Here is a 20,554-nt window from a genome sequence, read left to right as displayed (position 1 = left end):
GGGTCTTCGCGTAATATGGAACCTCATGGAGCAGTAAAAATATTTTCTCGCTCAAGTGAGAGTAGAGGTCTGGAGTATGTAGATTTTTATGGGGATGGGGATTCCAAACGTTACAAGGCAGTGTGCAATTCCAATCCATACAATGGTAAATAAATCAATAAACTGGAATGTGTGGGCCACTACCAAAAGCGTTTAGGAACAGCTCTTAGAAAAATTGTACAACATAACAAAAAGATGGGTGGTAGAGTCAAATTAATTGGGGCACTGATAGACAAGTGTCAGAATTATTTTGGAATTGCTTTGCATTCCAACTTCAGTTCCATAAAAGATATAACAAATGCTATATGGGCAACATTGTATCATTTGACTGCCCATAAAGACAGACATTCCCACCATAGGTGCCCTATAGGAACAGACAGTTGGTGTTCATACCAACGAGCCAAAGCTGGCAATCTACTTGAGAATTATAAGCATAAAGCAGGAATACCACTAGAAGTCCTACATGCAAAGAAGCCTGTGTATGAAAGGCTCTGTGATCCAAAAATGTTATCAAAATGTCTTCATGGTTTGACTCAAAATACCAATGAGTCATTCAACGCTACGGTATGGAAGAGGTGTAGAAAAGATACATATGTAGGGCTGTCCACTCTCAAACCGGGTGTCATGGATGCTGTTTTACACTTTAATTGTGGAAACAAGGTTGAAATAGAGGTTTTAAGAAGAATGAAGATTGTTCCTGGTATGTACTCAGCATCAGGAGTGTAACCAGCTGATGAGGCACGTGTACGCAGAAGTCAGCTTCAGAGCACTGCTGAACAAAGACAGAGAAGGAGGTACCTCAGGGGAAGAAGAAAACTGAAAGAGGACAAGAAACTTGAAGAGGAAGGTCCGACCTACGCAGTGGGAGAATTCTAATACTTTCAGGTAAAAAGAAAGAGGTCTAATCATAATACAAAACTTTAAACTTCATTTACTCAAAACTAAGAATTATGTTTTCTTTTCAGGTTCGAACAACAATAAGTCGAGTTCTAATTCAGATATCTACCTCAAAAAGGTCTCGAATTGAAGATAATTAACTTAGGAATGTCCTGTACTAGAACTGAGAAAAAATATATCCCCGTTCAAAAACTGAGTACGAAGAAATGAAAAATCATCTTTGAAATTTTGCATTTTTGAAAGAATGTGTTATAATTCTTCGTGTAATTATGATGAACTAATACATTTAGTAGGGGACATCAAGAACACTAATGATAATAGTTTGGCAAAAAAAAAAAAAAATTAAAATAAATGTATTTTTGTAGTTGCTAGGTAGTCTCAAAAAAGTGCCACTTTTGTTAATAAAAACATTCTTGGACATCCCTTAAATTATAAATTGGGCAATGTGATAGCCTAACAGTCTTCATTTACCTTTCTGTTAACTACTCACAAACTTTTAACAGTTTTGGTGTAAAATTATGGATTTTTTTAATGAAACGTATATGATTACCTTAAGTCGCCTGCTACAACAGGCAGGGATTACCTGTAAATATATTCAACCCCTCCCAACCACAGGAGTGGTGGTGATTATTGTTTTAAGAGGAAGTACAACTAGGCAACCATCCTCTATATAACACTAATCAGAGGGAAAAATGCAAGGGATCCGACACTTCGAAAAATGAAGATATCGGTCAAAGAAAGATAAGGGCCACGAAGGGCGTGAAAATGAAAGACTCCCTAGCCCTCGCAAACCTAATAGCGTCGGGGTTGGAAAAGAACAAGTGTTGACCAAGGTAGGTCAGATAGGATAGATGAAAGTGAGGAGCCTGGTACAAGTAAGTGGAAGCAATGCCAGGACTCAGCTGAGGGCCCCGTGGTCGCCAACCCACGCTCCAAAGTTCAGAGCCCCTGGGGCCCCTTTTAGTCGCCTCTTACAACAGGCAGGAGATACCGTGGGTGTTATTCTACCGCCCCCACCCACAGGGGGGCCAACCACAGGAGGTCCAACACGTTATACCAAACCGCAATCCATGTCCGCGCCTAAGTGGCCCCTTTTAGTCGACTCATACAACAGGCAGGGGATACCGCGGGTGTATTCTACATGTTCATCCCCCACCCACAGGGGGTAGTGTGTTTGGTCCGCGAGAGGTATTTTATTTCCCTCAAGTCCGCCGGCAAGCCGGTTAGGACTCCCCTATCCGCCACCTGGGAGTATCACCTCTCCCCCTGCTACTCCTGCGTAGCAGGTTCGTGGTGTTTAAGAAAGGAAATCGCCAAAAATGCTCCAACTACCAAGGAATAACACTCCTTTCTCATGGGCTTAAGATTCTTGAGAAAATCTTGGAGAGCAGATTGCGAGTCATCTAAGAGCCACACTTTGAAGAGGAACAGTATGACTTCAGGCTTAACTGGTCCGCAACAGATCTAATCTTCAGTGTCCGTATGCTAATGGAAAAATATTGGGAAAAAGGCAAAGATTAGTTTATGGTTTTTCTTGACTTTGAGAAGGCATATGACAGCATTGCAAGAGAGAAGATATGGGAATGCCTGAGAAAAAGGAAATGTGCCAGAGGGACTGGTGAGGAACGTTCAGACGCTGTATGAGAACTGTACCAGCTGTGTGCGATTGGGTGACTGACATTCATCCTGGCTCAAGACCGAGAGTGGAGTCCAGCAAGGCAATGCACTATTCCCATTATTGTTTATCACCATCATGGATGACATAATAAAGAACATCAAGAAAACCTCTGGTGAACTAAATGCAATGGCCTTTTGCTGATGATCTTATGATCTGGGGAGAAACTGAGGAACAAGTACAGTCGAAACTCAATGAATGGAAGGTTAAGTTCCAGGAGTTCAATCTCAAGATAAGCGAACTCAAAACAGTAGTGTTGGCAATAAACAGAGAGGGACGACCAGCAAACATCATGCTAGGAAACCATCCACTAGAAAGTGTGGAAAGCTTTACATACCTCGGGAGTGTAATATCTCGAGATACACTGGCCACAAAGGAGGTGGCAAATAGAGTGCAGAAGAGCTCTCACTTTTACCAGCAAGTACGACCACTCCTCTGGGATCCCAAAGTACCAACAAAATCAAAGCTGGTGATGTTCAATCAGTACTTCATACCAATCTTAACCTATAGTATTGAAACCTGCACCCTCACCAAGAAAGACTCATCAAATTTGCAGGCATCCGAGATGAAGTTCTTTAGGTCCACAATTCAAAAAACCAAACTGGACAAGTTGAGTAATGAAGTGGTCAGGAAGGAAGCTGGGATTGTTACATCATTGTTAGGCTGGATCAGCATGTCAAGACTGAAGTGGTTTGGGTATGTAATGAGGATGGAGCCAACAAGGACAGCATATGTTAACAATGAGCGACATGTGGCAGGGAAACTGATGGTGGGAAGACCAAGAACCCCCTGGATCGACATCGTAAAGATGGACATTGCAGATCGGGGAAGGACACTGGAGGACGTCATTAACAACAGAACGTATCTCGGTAAGACAGAATGGAAGAGGCTCGCCAACAATACTCAGGAAACTGGAACTGTAAAATGATGATGATGATGATGTTAAGAGCCATGAAAACTGTCCAAATATATCAGTATGTGGTAATTTCCATATGATTTTGGACTATAAAGTGGCACTTGAAACTTTTATTTTAACCCGGGAGTGGTGGCACGGGGTATTTTGTGACCTGGCGCAAATTTATTTTGTTAGATTGTGCTTGTTTTCAAACTAACAGACCATGGTTGCCACCTTGCCCTTTCTCTGAGGTCAATAGCATTGTAATGAAAGGTCTTCATCGTCAGAAAGAGTGCACCCAGTGAGTTACTTGTGTAATCATGTTAGAAATTCATTCAGTCAATTCCTTATCGTTGAAATGAATAATGAAGAGTATGAGGCAAGGTTGTTATCTCCTTCACGAACGTCTGTGAAAGAGGAAGAAGTTATAGTGAGAGTGCGGATAAATTAAAAATAGTAGACTAACAGTGATATGGGACAGAACGCTAATGAAGAAGTAGTAAATATTAGTGATGATTTACCTTTCTCAAGGGTTTTTGACCATTACAGGACATGACATGCTTATTGCAGTATTAAACAGTGTTAAATTACCTAGAAACCGATCAATTTTTCAGATAGGACGTAACACGCTTGCATGTCATCCCTATCGCCTCCCGCGCCCACCTGATCGTATGCCGTCCGATACCCCGTTTTCCTCCCTTCCAAACCAATACACCGCTCTCCACCGTATTGCTGCGTGTATGACTAGCCATGCGGAAATGATAAAATAAAAAGCATTACGTTAGAAATTCACCTCGCCTGAGGTGAGTCTTCCACTTAAGCTTTCTTGCCCCATTTCCTTATTTCCAACTCTAACTCGAACATATTTTCTTACAGGTTCAGTCTTGGATCGAGAACTATTTAAAATTTGTAACATCAAACTGTTGCTTTGAGATCAACTATCCCAGCCACATTACTACGCCACATTAACAAAGTTTGGACTCAGTGCCACACATAATTGACGCAAGTTAATCTCCACTGAGGAACTACATTCAAAAAGAACTCTGTTACTTTTATATATAATATTACAAGTGGATCATGAGTACAACTTCCATGTGCTATATATAATTCACGCAAGTTGATCTCTAATGACGAACAACATTTAAAAGGAACTCCCTGTTACTTACATACATCATATTTCAAGTGAATCATGGCTACAACATGCCACATCTGACCAGTAAATTGTCACCATATTGTCAAAGACAATCAACATTGGGTTTTTAAAAACTTTTAATTTCTTTTAATATATGACTTTCAAGTTTCATAAAAGTAGTTGTTATATGACAATCAAGTTTTATACTTGTAAAAAACAGTGTTTGTTTATAATATGGATATCCACTCTAAGCAACCTAGTACATTTTAATTATAGGGTCTATCAGGATTATGTTCACTATATATGTCATTGAAAGTTCCCTATTTGGCTGATGATGGCATTCATTATGCCGAAACCGGTCCCACGTAACAGGAAATGATGGTGTTACAAAATGGACAAACATGTCTCCTGCGAAAAACTCACGTACTCGAACCCAGAACATTTACCGTGAGTGATACTCGCAGAAAGAAGTGCATCATCGCCTCAAGAAGCTTGAGGCATTTTTTTTTCACGAATGATAATATGCTGAAACTCATTATAAACGGTACAAACTTGGAAACTGAAAGCCAGAGGAAATTATACTCACAAAAAAATTATCACGATTTTATGGACTGCATAAAGCCAAAAATCAGGAGATATTTTTGCGGCATATCTCGACATTTTATGACACACAATTGATAACGTAACTTTGAAGAATATTTAGCACGTTATATTGTACTACTAAATTATGTAATTTCTTTTTATTTATTTCTTGAAAGAATACCGAAATACTGCACATATCTGAGCTTTTGAACTCATGATTCTTCATTATAACTGCCATAGACCTCTTCATATATTTCTGAACTAGATTTATGCTCAAAACACTGGCCTTGTTAGACAGGTTTTAATGTTAAAATTTGTTCCAGAATTCTTTTTCGGGAAGCTTTGAACTTGTCCTTGTAAATACGCTAAAAATGGTCTCACAGTCAGCACTGCCATGCGGAAATGATAAAATAAAAAGCATTACGTTAGAGATTCACAGTCACACTGCCATGCCGAAATGATAAAATAAAAAGCATTACATTAGAGATTCATATTTAAGAACACCACCACCTCACTGCATCTATCTTGCCAGTGCCCACTCGACACAAATTATCTCCAGCTAGCAGCTACTTAAAGAAAACCATGGGATTTAAAAAAAAAAAAAAAAAAAAAGAGGAATACTAAATCTGTTCTCAGAATTGGGAAAAATAAGTCTCTCGGATGAGGACAAAGGGAGAAAGGACCAAAAATCAGGAGTCTCCCAAGTAAATTGGGAGAATTGGCACGTCTGGGATTGTTATGTAGAGGATAATTATTTCCAGCAGCGTAATTATTTTGGAAGGACCCTTCCCCACCACCCAGGGATATACTTCAGGAATAGCACTGCGTAGTTAGCTGAATCAAGATAAGGTGTCAACTGTCTCAGTCGGGCTGTAGAGTTCACGTTGGCGGTTCAGTCCAGTGTAACAGAACTCCCGTGGGACAAAACCGCAAAAGTAGTTATTGGGACGTAAAAACAGTGTCATTATCATTAATATCACTCAACTGTGGTGACTTGGCGTACACAGGTACTTCCATTTCTCAGAGGGTATGGAAATCACACAGTTTATTTCCAAGCCAAGTAATAATAAGTCTAAAGTAACATTGCCTAATTTCACACAGGGTTTTTCAACATTACTTCTCACAGCCCAGTTGTCGCTACATTCAGCTGCGCGCGGAACGACTGTCGTTTGTTTACACGTTCGCGGCCTTCTCGGGAAGGATGTTGTGAAGCTATGCTCAGAGCTGCCAACCTCTGTACAGAGGAACTAATGAGTGAGGTGCTTCGATAGCTGTTGGTGGTGATTATTGTTACATGATTGGTCTGGACTGGTTCTTGCCGTGCGAACGGTTAGGACTGGATCTGGAGAAGAACATTGGTCTGGACGGTTAGAAGCTGTGAAGCGGCCCTAGGCCCCTAGTTTCGTGAGGAAACACGATTGGTCTGGACGATTAGGATTCTTGCCGTGGACAAGATGATTGGTCTGGACGGTTAGGTTAGGATTCTTGCCGTGGACAAGACCATTGGTGTGGACGGTTAGAAGCCGCGAAGTGGCCTTAGGCCCCTAGTTTTGTGTAGAAACACTATTGGTCTGGACGTTTAAGATTCTTGGCGTGGACAAGACGATTGGCCGGGACGGTTAAGATTTTTGCCATGGACAAGACCCTTGGTCTGGATGGTTAGAAGCTGCGAAGCGACCCTAGGCCCCTAGTTTCATGTGGAAACACGATTGGTCTGGACTGGTTCTTGCCGTGCGGACGTTTAGGATAAGACCTGGACAAGACCACTGGTCTGGACTGGTTCTTGCCGTGGGGACGGTTAGGATAGGATCTGGACAAGACCACTGGTTGGGACGGTTAAAGCCGCATTGTTATTTTACATTGTTTTTGTTGGTTTGTGCTTTCATTCAGCCGGGGTAGATAATGCAATGTATTTATCAGCATTGATGGCAATGACGTCACATTCCGTTCACGCTGACCAATGAGAACGCAAAAAGCTACTTTAGCCATGGACGATGGCGGCTGCTACTCTTTATTAGGTTATAAAAATAAATATACTTCTTGGGGCGGGTTGGTGGGTTCCTAGACATGGCAATGAACACATCTCTCCTCTAAAAGGAATTCCAAGATTTGCATTATTTTCACTTCCTTATAATGTTATAAACGTTGGGCTGCGGGATGTAAAGTTATACCTTTTCACCATCTTTCTTTTTTTTCCGCAGAAAATACTGAAGTTATGGTTCATGGTGTAGGTTACTGTAGTCACGTCCTAGTTCGTGAACCATGGGCAACGGCTGAGTGGCCTAGTAAGTGGTCCTGAGAGTCGGGAATACCAGTTGCTATGGAATGGGAGTGGGCATCTCGGACATATTCTGAGTCATGGCCCTCCTTGTGTTCAGGCGGCTAGGACTATACAATTCACCGGTGGTCCATAACCCGTTAGAGGAGAGAACCTCACTTGGACTATGTGCAAGTAGGGTAGCATCCTGCTTCATGAATTTACCGAGCTCAGAACATTTTAAGCAAGCCTCGGACCTATGGGAGTAACGGAGTCCCACTCCCATTTGACAGGCGAGGGACTCCTTGGAAACAACTTGGCGAGCAAAATGGAATTCGATGGGGAGCGATCAATATTAATGGGGCTTATGGAAGAAAGAAAGTAGAACTGGCTGAGTCAGCAAAGAGGATGCATCTGGATATGCTAGGAGTAAGTGATATTCGGGTAAGGGGAGATAACTAGGAAGAGATAGGAGATAATAAAGTGTACTTGAAGGGTGTTAAAAAGGTAAGGGCAGAGTCAGGGGAAGGGCTCTTTATCAGGATTACCATTGCACGCAACATAGTTTCTGTTAGGCACATAAATGAGCGAATGATATGGGTAGATTTGTCAGTTGGAGGAATTAGGACTAGAATTGTCTCCGTGTATTCACCATGTGAGGGTGCAGATGAGGATGAAGTTGACAAGTTTTATGAAGCATTGAGTGACATCGTGGTCAGGGTCAACAGCAAGGATAGAATAGTGCTAATGGGCGATTTCAATGCAAGGGTTGGGAATAGAAATGAAGGATACAAAAGGGTGATTGGTAAATGTGGGGAAGATATGGAAGCTAATGGGAATGGGAAGCGTTTGCTGGACTTCTGTGCTAGTATGGGTTTAGCAGTTACGAATACATTCTTCAAGCATAAGGCTATTCACCGCTACACATGGGAGGCTAGGGGTACCAGATCCATAATTGACTATATCTTAACCGACTTCGAATTCAGGAAATCTGTTAGGAATGTACGAGTTTTCTGGGGATTTTTCAATGATACAGACCACTAACTGATCTGCAGTGAATTAAGTATCTCCAGGCCTAGAGTAAAGAAAGTGAAATCTGTCTGCAAACGAATAAGGGTAGAAAATCTCCAGGACGAGGAAGTTAGATAGAAGTACATGGATATGATTAGTGAGAAATTTCGAACAGTAGACAATAAGCAGGTTCAGGATACAGAAAGTGAATGGGTGGCATACAGGGATGCTGTAGTAGAAACAGCAAGGGAATGCTTAAGAACAACTGTGTGTAAAGATGGGAAAAGGCGAACATCTTGGTGGAATGATGAAGTGAGAGCAACTTGTAAACGTAAAAAGAAGGCTTATCAGAAATGGCTCCAAACAAGGGCCGAGGCAGACGTAGATGAAAGAAACAGAGCGAAACAAATAGTTGTTGAATCCAGAAAGAAGTCATGGGAAGATTTTGGTAATAACCTGGAAAGGCTAGGTCAAGCAGCAGGGAAATCTTTCTGGACAGCAATAAAGAATCTTAGGAAGGGAGGGAAAATGGAAATGAACAGTGTTTTAAGTAATTCAGGTGAACTCGTAATAGATCCCCGGGAATCAATGGAGAGGTGGAGGGAATATTTTGAACATCTTCTCAATGTAAAGGGAAATCATCCTGGTGGTGTTGCAAACAGCCAAGCTCATGGGGAGGAGGAAAATGATGATTGTGAAATTACACTTGAGGAAGTGGAAAGGATGGTAAATAAACTCCATTGTCATAAAGCAGCAGGAATAGATGAAATTAGACCTGAAATGGTGAAGTATAGTGGGAAGGCAGGGATGAAATAGCTTCATAGAGTAGTAAGATTAGCATGGAGTGTTGGTAAGGTACCTTCAGATTGGACAAAAGCAGTAATTGCAACAGCTATCAAGCTATCTCATTGATTAGTATACCAGGCAAAGTATTCACTGGTATCTTGGAAGGAAGGGTGCGATCAGTCGTTGAAAGGAAGTTGGATGAAAACCAGTGTGGTTTCAGACCACAGAGAGGCTGTCAGGATCAGATTTTCAGTATGCGCCAGGTAATAATTGAAAAATGTTACGAGAGGTATAGGCAGTTGTGTATATGTTTCGTAGATCTAGAGAAAGCATATGACGGGGTACCGAGGGAAAAGATGTTCACTATACTGGAGGACTATGGAATTAAAGATAGATTATTAAAATCAATCAAAGGCATTTATGTTGACTACTGGGTTTCAGTGAAAATTGATGGTAGAATGAGTTCTTGGTTCAGGGTACTTACAGGGTTAGACAAGGCTGCAATCTTTCACCTTTCTTGTTCGTAGTTTACATGGATCATCTGTTGAAAGGTATAAAATGGCAGGGAGGTATTCTGTTAGGTGGAAATGTAGTAAGCGGTCTGGCCTATGCTGACGAATTGGTCTTAATGGCAGATTGTGCTGAAAGCCTGAAGTCTAATATCTTGGAACTTGAAAATAGGTACAATGAGTATGGTATGAAAATTAGCCTCTTGAGGACTAAATTGATGTCAGTAGCTAAGAAATTCAACAAAACTGAATGTCAGATTGGTGATACAAAGCTAGAACAGGTCGATAATTTCAAGTATTTAGGTTGTGTTCTCCCAGGATGGTAATATAGTAAGTGAGATTGAATCAAGGTGTTGTAAAGCTAATTCAGTGAGTTTGCAGTTGTGATCAACAGTATTCTGTAAGAAGGAAGTCAGCTCCCAGACGAAACTATCTTTACATCGGTCTGTTTTCAGACCAACTTTGGTTTACGGGAGCGAAAGCCGGGTGGACTCAAGATATCTTATTCATAAGTTAGAAGTAACAGACATGAAATTAGCAAGAAAGATTGCTGGTACAAACAGGAATGAGCAGCTAAAGGCTAATTTAGGAATGATCTCGATGGATGAAGCTGTACGCAGAAACTGGCTTCGGTGGTGGGGTCATGTGAGGTGAATGGAGGAGGATAAGTTAACTAGGAGAATAATAGACTCTGTTATGGAGGGTAAGAGAAGTAGAGGTAGACCAAGACGACGATGGTTAGACTCGGTTTCTAACGATTTAAAGATAAGAGGATAGAACTAAATGAGGCCACAACACTAGTTGCAAATCGAGGATTGTGGCGGTTTAGTAAATTCACAGAGGCTTGCAGACTGAACGCTGAAAGGCATAACAGTCTATAATGATAATGTATGTATACTGAAGTTAGAGGTTGAATTTTTGATTTGATGTTGCAAATAATGTATTTTTGTAGAATTTTATAAAAAAATGACATTAATTTTAACATTTTAAAAACGGAAACACTTTGCATTTTAGATTAATATTTTGATGGATCATGTCTCTTATTATCAGAAAAGTACCACTCATTTTGTGAAACAATGTGTTGTTGACATTTCAGAAAATGTGGAAGGCCTTTGAACTAAACTGAAGTTCATGTAATTAGCAGAATATAGAATGTAAGTTAAAAGCTATTTTCTATGAAACACCCTAGACAAAATTAGGCAGTTACTTTAGATTTTTCTCTATTTTGCATAGAAAGAGCTGTCCATTACATGTTGTGTATTTCATACGCCTCTGGAAAATGGAAGTTCATGAAACAGAATTTTGAATTGCAGTTTCCAAAGGTGTAAAGCATGCCATGTTCATGTCCCAGTATTCTTGAATGGACTAGAGTAGAAGATGATATTATTTAGGAAGGGTTCCTCTACAGATTGGGGATAAAATTGAAAGTTGACATTTTTCTGATGTCAAGGTCCCCTTCATGAACATTTGAGGATTTACCTCATATGTAAGTCGTCCTACTGAATAAAGATTATTTTCCTGTGCATGACAATTTTATACTTTTATAACATTCATATGCTGGAAAGCTGATTAGTATTTAATATATACGTTCATTTTTTATAACATATCATGCTATCGAGTTCATAAACGTAATACATCAATATCTGATACTTTAATATCAAAATTACGCATTTTTATGTAAGTTCAATCATAGTAGTCAAAAAGTACCCCCATGCCACCTCTCATGGTACATCAACGAGCGCCACCTGTCCAGGGTTAAAAATCCTTAAGAACAGAAAAGTGCATATTAAAATAAGTCCACCTGTACTTCCCTTCTCATAAGTGGAATCGGTATGGTGGTAATCATTATTTTTAAGAGGAAGTACAACTGGGCAACCATACTCTCTCAAAACTAGCAAGAGTGAAAGGGTAGGAGGTCCGATCGGAAAAGAACACGAGTTGACCAAGGGAAGTCAGATAGGAAGAAACTTGATAGCGAAGAGAATGGCACAAGTGAAAGCAATGCCAGATTTTGCTAAGAGAACCATGAACGCAAATCGACACTCGCAAGTTGAGAGCCCTCGGTCCCTACTTCAGTTGCCTTTTATGACGCGCTTACCATGGATGTATTCTTCCGCCCCATTTTTAGATGAACCACATTCATTACAAACAACGTGGAAGTTGCTCACTAACAATTTTTTCCCAATCATCGCACACCCATCTCTCAAATGAGACAAGCACAACAATTTCTCACATTAATAACTTTTTTTTTTCTTCGATGATTGTTAAGTAACCTCGAATGATACCTAGACTCTTCTATCTCAGGTAAGTTTGCGTATCATCATTGCATTCACTATAACTGATCATTATTCACTTTCTTAGACACTTCAAGAAACCTGCCCATGTATAAATCAATACAATCACCGGCAAACAACCTATCCCACAAATTCGTAACACAAACTCAACGCAACCGTACATGATAATCTAAAGACGCCCAAAGCTTCAAAGTAAACACAGACATTGCTTCGTACTTGTTTGGACTTCGCATTAGCGCTACGTCCAGTTACTAGTTTGATTGTAGCCAAATTGTAGCAGTATTAACCAAAACGTATGAGTATTAACTAAAGTAAACACAAGTTAGTCACATGCCACAAAGCACAAACGCACCCAGCAGTAACCAACTGGTGGCTAGTGGCTTGGCTTGAACGTCGCCAACGGCTTGAATAACAGAAAATGACGCTCCACTCCACCACTGTTGCCAACACTATTAGACAAAGAGAGCTAAGAGTGAAATCCGCTAATTGACTGTGCCATCAGGGATGTTTAGAAGTAGCACCGATAGAGCGCATTGCTATTTTACTGACTAAGCGCAATGCGCTCTTCATTTGTCTCCTGTGTACTCATGCCGCTAAATATCCAAGAAGTTGCTTAAATTGTTATTTTCGTGACTATGTCGAGCTGTTGCAGTGTTCCTCTTTGAAAATATTAGGGAAGCCCATTTTCGTTTCACCAGTTTCCAAAAATAAAGAAATGAGGAAAAAATGGTTACATGCTATTAGAAGGGAAAATTTCGGTGAGAAGAATCTGATCGAAAGTATTAAAGAGTGTTCCCATTATTTTCAACCCGGTGACTTCAAGAAACTTTTGTTGAGCAAGTGCAATTCACGAAGGGAAATAATTCCTATTTTCTACCTATAAACTGATTAGGCATTTTGATAACAACCGCCGAATTTATGCGTTTGAATTTAAAGGTGAGAGAGCAAGATTAAAACCGGGCGCTGTTCCATCGCTTTTTCCGTCGAACACGAACACAACGAAAACAGTGAAGAGGCCATACACCAGATATTTCCCTGATTACCACGATAAGCCTACAATATCGGGATATGCAGAAATAACCTCCCTCGAAAACGGGAAGAAATCGTGAATAAACCCGAAGAAGTGAATGTTACATTTGTGACTTCCATATTCAAAGACACCAGCACTCAAAAATTTCTACAGGTAATTTGGTTGTTGAGCAAGCAATGCGTAATCGTGATGCCATACTGCTTTATACAGGGTTTGTAGACGCCCAACATCGTAATTTGGTGTTTGCTGTTCTGAAAGAAATCAGACATAATTTACAGATATTCCCTCTTGAACCCAGACTATGTTTCTTCTTGACTGTTATGAAGCTAAGGACAACAAATCTGACAAAGAACTAGGCCTTAAATTCGGAATTCTTAAAACTACTGTTGGGTGAAATTTAATGTTTGGATTATGTGACGTGAAAAAGGGAACTAATATTTATTTGGCATAATGGAATTACAACTTGAAAGCATCTAAGAGTATTTATATTTATTTACTTATCTGGCATGTTTGCTTGTGTATCGAGACGTTATCTACATTATCGGCCATTGTTGGAACTGTTGCCTAACTGTGGAAATTACCGGGCGAATTTAATTAAAATACCTTATTCCAATTGAAGACCTGAGTGCAAGAACTAGCTAATAACCAAAAGTTAAGTTCTGAGAAAAACGATAAAAACATTTAATACTATATAAATCCTATAATTTATTAAAGGTTTCAGTTTAATGTGAAAGTATATATGAATATACACCACTGTTTCAATTTTTAACCCTCTACTCCATTTAGAAATAATCAAAAAACGAGAAAATGTGTGATGGAATTATCCATTTCTTGCACTCAAATGTTTTAAGGAATGTAAAAACGGGAATAGAAATTGGAAAATGAATGTCATTACATATTTTAATGTTTTAATTATGAAATATTGAGTTTTGAAAGGCCAGTGCATTACATACATAATAAGTATTAAGTAAAATATGGTTGAAAACAGTTTTTAGAACTTGTGGTATGATGCCTCACTTTCAGAGCCATATTCTTCATCCTCGCGTTCACATCTGAGATCGGAATACCACTTCATGTGTACAGGAGGAATATACTTCTGTGTCAATTTCATCACACCTCTGTACTTCTTGTTATTCAAAGGCAGTGGAGTTTGGTACAACTTGGCGGGATGTAATTTTGGAGTATGTTTCGTCTTGAACAGACAAAATTTTGAATGAACAAAAGTGTTTTGACCAGCAGAAACAGACAGCTCTCTCCCTTCATAAATAAATTTATAGTACCGGTACCTACTTATTCTGAATGATTCAGTACAATTCTTTATTATTTTCTTAACATGTGACACCAAGTGATGTTTAAAATCAAATACCATGTCCTGGTGTACTTTCACCACAGCAAATTTTTGGGAAGCAGATGAAACAATATCGTACCATTCCTGAGGGACAAACACATACTCTTTCTTGTGTTTTAGCTTCTTAATCTGTGCGAAGGTACGATCACAGGGCATGAACGAATGTCCGCTTTCTGGAAAATGGTGATATATTTTGACAAATCTGCCCAAAGCCGCTGGTGTACTTAAGTGCTGAACCATCAAAATATTCTTGTTTTGCCCTGCACAGTTGTCAGTAAAAATGTGCAGAGTTTTAATTTCATGCGGAATGTAGTCCTATACATAATGGTTCTACACCTATTTCTTCATCCTCATCTTCACTCTCAGTTTCATTGTTTCTTTCAGCGAGCTTCTTCTTCCTTCTACACTTCATGCTGAGATCAGGGCGCCTTCTACAACAAAAATATATTGCATTGTTGTGTGTTCAATGCTCCTACAAAATATATGTCTAAGACTAATATTTATTTAAAGCTTACCTTTGAATATTATGTGAGATTATTAAGCCCATGAGATATGCATCCTGATCATTATTATCACTCATTTCCTTGAAATTCCTAAGAATTTGTTCTTTTATATCTTTGGAGAACTTGGCTGTATATTTTCTCTTACAAAAACAATCTGGAGCAACTCTCTTTGCAGGCACAAGTTTCCCTGTTGATGATATATATATTCTTCTCCATTCAAAATATTTTGTTTCCTGGCATTCCTTTGCCAGTTATCTTCTTTCCTTGTGCTTTTCTTACTCTTTACTGGAGAAGAATCAGTATAACTTGGTAGCATTATCTAAAAATGACAATCATTTATAAAAGCATAAAGTGTGGGCTTCAAACTTCCACATTTATTTGAATATAATATTTTGGTCTAAAATACTGTTGTATAATACAATGTAACATTAAACTGAATATTCTGTAATATACATTCTATACATCTATCACTAAAATAGAGCTCTTAATGAAACCTACCTCTGAATTAAAGCTTGCATTTGCAGCACTCAAAAACTCATTGCATTCAGCCACCTTCCTTACTCTTCTTCAGCACGAGGGCAACTGAGAGCAAGAACTGGATAATTCCGGTTATTATCCAAGTCTTGCACTCAGAAGGGAACCAGTTGAAAATTAAAGGCCATCTAGAGAGAAATATATGCACTTTCTGAAATTAACTTCTATAGTAACTGATAGAGGGCAGTTATGGTTACAAATAGAAGTCAAAAGCTAATTTTCGCTAAATGTGGTCATTATCTAGTTCTTGCACTCATGTCTTCAATTGTTACGCATTTGCTGGACGAATATGATTCGCGGGATTATCGTTTTGATTGCTGCGCGCATTACGCGGTGCGCGCTTTGAATCATGGGAACTGGCTACTTCTGCCCGCTCAGTGTGAGCTCGGACAGTGTGTTCGCTGCTACGATCCAAGATGGCTATGTTAAGTGTAGCTCATAAGAGGACAGCTTGGCGCAAAGGGAAAGCGATTGTAATGGAGCCTGACTCTGGTGGTTAAGTGAAGGTGTTAGGGCTATACCCTTTGTTCCTTTTTATATTAATGTGAACTCCAATCATATTATTATTATTACTTGAAGAAGAAAACTTCGTATTGTGTTACCCGTTACCGGTATGGAAGGTTTTAAATGTGTTGTAAGTTGGATACCCTAACTCGAAGTAAGAACTGGAAATTATAATTAATTGAAGGGATTTCGTACGACCAGACATTAAAAGTGGGTAATTTCATCGTAGATTTGGCCAACATCATAAACGCACCCTTTCGGCATCAATTCATTCATTCATTTATTTCAATTAATTCCAACGAGCCTGCAGGCTCATACATAGGAATTGTACAGGATATTACATACTGGCGGGCACTTACACATCAAAATATTGTTTGTGTATATAAGATTATTAGTAAATGGTTGAGCATATAAACACATACAATATATAAAATATATACAATATATACATCATCAATATGAGGAATACATAGTATTTTCATTTACATAACATAAGAGTTGCAGAAGTACAAGAATAGATTTCAGATTATTTACAATTACATAACATAAAAGTTGCAGATTTACAAGCATTTATTACAGAGTTTTTACAGTACATGTACATAACACAGAGTTGCAGAGGTACAAGTACAAATTACAGAGTACGGTATTTACATTTATATAACATCGTATAACTTTTGTAAACAAAATCTTGTGTATCACCTTTGGACTGAATCCGTAGGAAAAACAAATAAGTGTAATGTAGGGAGTTTGGGATCACTAGTTATGCGGCTATGAGGTGGTATTTTGTGTAAGTTGTTTAATCTTATTGTTTTGTCGTCGTGCTTTATTGCCAACTGTTCTTCATGATGAGGATTATTATGTTTATTATTTTGATATTTCATGCTGATGTGTGTTTTCTCCCTATTTTTCCTTCGCTGCTTGTATTTGCCGTCTGATTGTACTCCTATTGCCTTCGTGGCTGATTATTTGTATGTGACTGTTATTTGCAATGTTCGGGGCGTTAATTAATGACACCTCATGTACGCATTGTAGCACAATCCAAAGCCCCCACAGTTCTAAAGTATGTAAGCCGTAGGCAAACTGATTAACTAAAGCTAATGTAAATTGGTACTATCACCTCTTGCATAAATTATTATTATAATTTTTACTTGCGTCAAATCTTAAAATTGAAATTTGCTGGTCAATATTAAACTTAAATTATGCCGATCTCCTTACGTTTTTCTGTCACATTCTACTCGTTGTTTTGGGCTCCCTGCCTTTGTTTTTATTACGTAATGTCATCCCTTCTTATCTAGTCTGATGAACACCTCTAATTTTGGTGGCTTTGATGACTATTACGGGATTTTGGCTTGGCGTCGGTAACTGGTAGATCCTATGGTGTGCTTCCGTGTTCTATAATTATATGTGCGGAACGTTAATTGTAATTTTTATTTGATATACTTCATTTTGTTGGGATTGCTGTCCGCTATAATTTTATTGTGTTTTCATCTTGTTCGGTTATCTTGTGTAATTTTTATTCGCGGTTGGAGCCACTATTTTTCCTTATTCGTCTGTCCTTGTGTGTGACTTGTAATTAACTATTTTATTAAGTGTAGCAAATTTCAATTTTAAGCCATATTTGTAGTTGCGGGCCTTTATACTCATGATCATCAATCTAAAATAAAAATGAATTTCCATATACTAATTTCCTAGTGTTTATCGTTTAAATTATATGAAAAGGTTGCAACCTATTTTAATGTTAATGCTTTATCTTCCCATATCTTAATTAAACTTTATTGAGAACTTTATTAAATGATATCTGTTTTGAGTACCGGTATTTCAGTACTTATTTGAGGAGATTCATTTTACCTTAATTTAAAGTTCATTATACAATCGTGTTTCACCTTTGAGTTTTGATTGCTTTATGGTTTAAAAAAGAATATATGTAAATTAAACTGTTTTTAAACTATCTTAAATTTTCATATTTATTTATTCAGTAAAAATTTCTTCATTTTAAATTTAATCTGGTCTCTTATTTGGTAGTTAGTAATATTGACCTGGCAACCTGTCAACGGTTAATGATAAGATCCTGCCCTTTCAGTCAAGCCTTGCCCTCCACGCCTCGTGTTTTGTACTACTGCCCTTATGGTAAGTGTTACGGAGTTACCTGAGGAAGGCAGAGGTGAAAGGAGTTGTGGGTTGGAATGGGTCTAATGAATTAAAATTACAATAAAGGTCACATTTTCAAGAGACAACAAGATTTAACAAATTTTCACTAGGTGAAATAACAATAAAAACACAGGTACAATGATAACTTTACAAACGAAAGCCGATGACACAAGGGCTATTCCCTAGCTAGGGAGGTGTCTCGTATGAGAAAACTTTAAGACATTACAGAAGGGAAGAAACAGTTACAGAACGTAGTCACCTCAAACCAGAAATGAAGGGGAGCTCAAGAGGGTAAAGCACTCTCTATCCGCGTTTTACAGTTAAAGATATGTGAAGTTTTACAAAGCGATGGCAAATTACATGTTACAAGATAGGTTACATAGTAAAGGTTTCGGACCATCCCCGCGGTTTAGACTGCTGAACTAGCGAGAAATAAAGAAGTTAAGTGGCCATTACCTTGGTGAAGAGCTGCTGCTGGATGAAAGAGGCGCTTCCCGCCTCCTGCTACACTTCCACACACTAGGCTAGATGTTATTCGAGTGGCCGAGACAGGAAAATCAGCAGTTTTTATACTCTCGGGGAAGATTCGAGACCTTTCATGAATAATTAAGACACACCCACAGTCGTTTATTGGCTGGCTAAAGGCTACACATCAAAATTGGAGAAGGACACGATTGGTCAAAAATTAATTACAGAAATTCTGGATTGGCTAAGTTCAAAACTGGCGGAAAGAAAAAGATTTATATTGCCAACCCACAAATGAAAGAACGAAATTTTATTATAGGAAAACTTATGAGTACAAAATATCTTCAAGAAACGTTCCTTCACTTCGCACCAGGGTGCAAGATCATAGTTTTTCAGTAGAGACTCTATGAGAGAATGTCCACACTTCTTGATCAATAGAAAACAAAATACGTTGAAATCCACACAGTACTGATAACTTCGTAATCACAAAATTTCCGGTAGCGACATCTTCTGAGAAAACTTATAAATTGATGCAGTTGTTAAAGTTCACAGTTTCTCCTGTAGAGGAGTACTTTACGGCGGAAAATTCAAATGTGCGGCGTAGAGGTGTAGCAGCCGGTAGAGACCTCCCCCCAAATGTCCTTCCAAGGGGTGACACAGAGGAGTGTTAAAGAAAGTTATTTTCCAAAAAAAGGTTCCATGTTTTGTGGTTGATAATTTGAAATTAGTTGAATTCCAGCTTCCTTGCAAATAGGTTTGTGGGAGAGTATGGATGAGACATTCAGAATTTCCAAGGTTTGTTGAAGAATTTTGAAAACCCATTTAAAGCATCAAAACATTTTTAAGTCCCCTTTGTTTGGAAGTAGATAGTCAGGAGTTAGTTGAATTCCGGCTTGAGAGTGTCTTTGTTGCCGTATAATGCCAACCACACGATGAAAATTTTGACGGCAAGACCAGCCGCCACTGCCAATGTCCAGTCGAGGTCCTCCGGACCCCTCAAGTACCCTGAGATACCTCTCTACCGCACTATGAGAGGGGTAGCCGTGGTGAAGGACGCCACAGATGCGAAGTTTGTTTACAGTCCCCAGATAAGCTTGCGGTTGGTGCGCCGCACTTCAGCCTGTGCCGGGAGATAGCCTCCGACGCGCCGTACACAGAAGGACAGCACGGGAGAGGAGTGGGCCCTTGCCCCACCACGGTGGCGGTAAGGCGACGAACGGCTGCGGGGCACTGAAACAGTAAGATCTCGGCGGCAGAATAATTGTTGACATTTTAGGGTACGATCTTGTTGGAGAGGCCAAGGGGCCAGCGGCGTGGAAAATTTTCTTTTTTGCCTCTGATATGGTTTTAGCAGGAGACGGGAGCCTGGTAATGGCCGCGAGGAAAGAACAGCAGAATAACCAGAGGGGAAGATCGTACAATTAACACATAGACAAAAGGAACGTAATCCAAGGGCAGAAGGCCTTAAAATAAAACAAGATATAACCTTTAGGGTTCTTACAAAATGTTAAAAACTAAGTTAGCAAGGATATTACACAGGTTTCACCTGAGACAGGTGTACCCCAGAGATTCTCTCGGTGGCTGGATTGCTCACTAATAATGTTACCGGCGTTAAGAAATCCAAAACGGTGCACCGGCCCACGAAATCTGGGGGCAAGCTTGCTCGCGGGAACAAAGTTTTTGACCATAACTTGATCTCCTTCTTTTAAATTGGTGGGCCTCCGTCAACGATCATATCTTTCCCTAACCTTTTCATGAGAAATTTTAAGATTGGCCATAGCCTTCTTCCATAGATCTCTAATATTATCTGGATCTATTGTCTCAGGTAAAATATCACTATGAGACCAAAGGTTAGAGAGCGGCGTGTTGGGTACGAACTTAAACGGTGCTCCGGCCCATGAAATCTGGGGTCAAGCTTACTCGCGGGAACAAAAGTTTTTGACCA

Source organism: Anabrus simplex, chromosome 4 (genome assembly GCF_040414725.1).
Source record: "Anabrus simplex isolate iqAnaSimp1 chromosome 4, ASM4041472v1, whole genome shotgun sequence".
Taxonomy (NCBI): domain Eukaryota; kingdom Metazoa; phylum Arthropoda; class Insecta; order Orthoptera; family Tettigoniidae; genus Anabrus; species Anabrus simplex.
Note: the sequence above shows the minus strand (reverse complement) of the source record.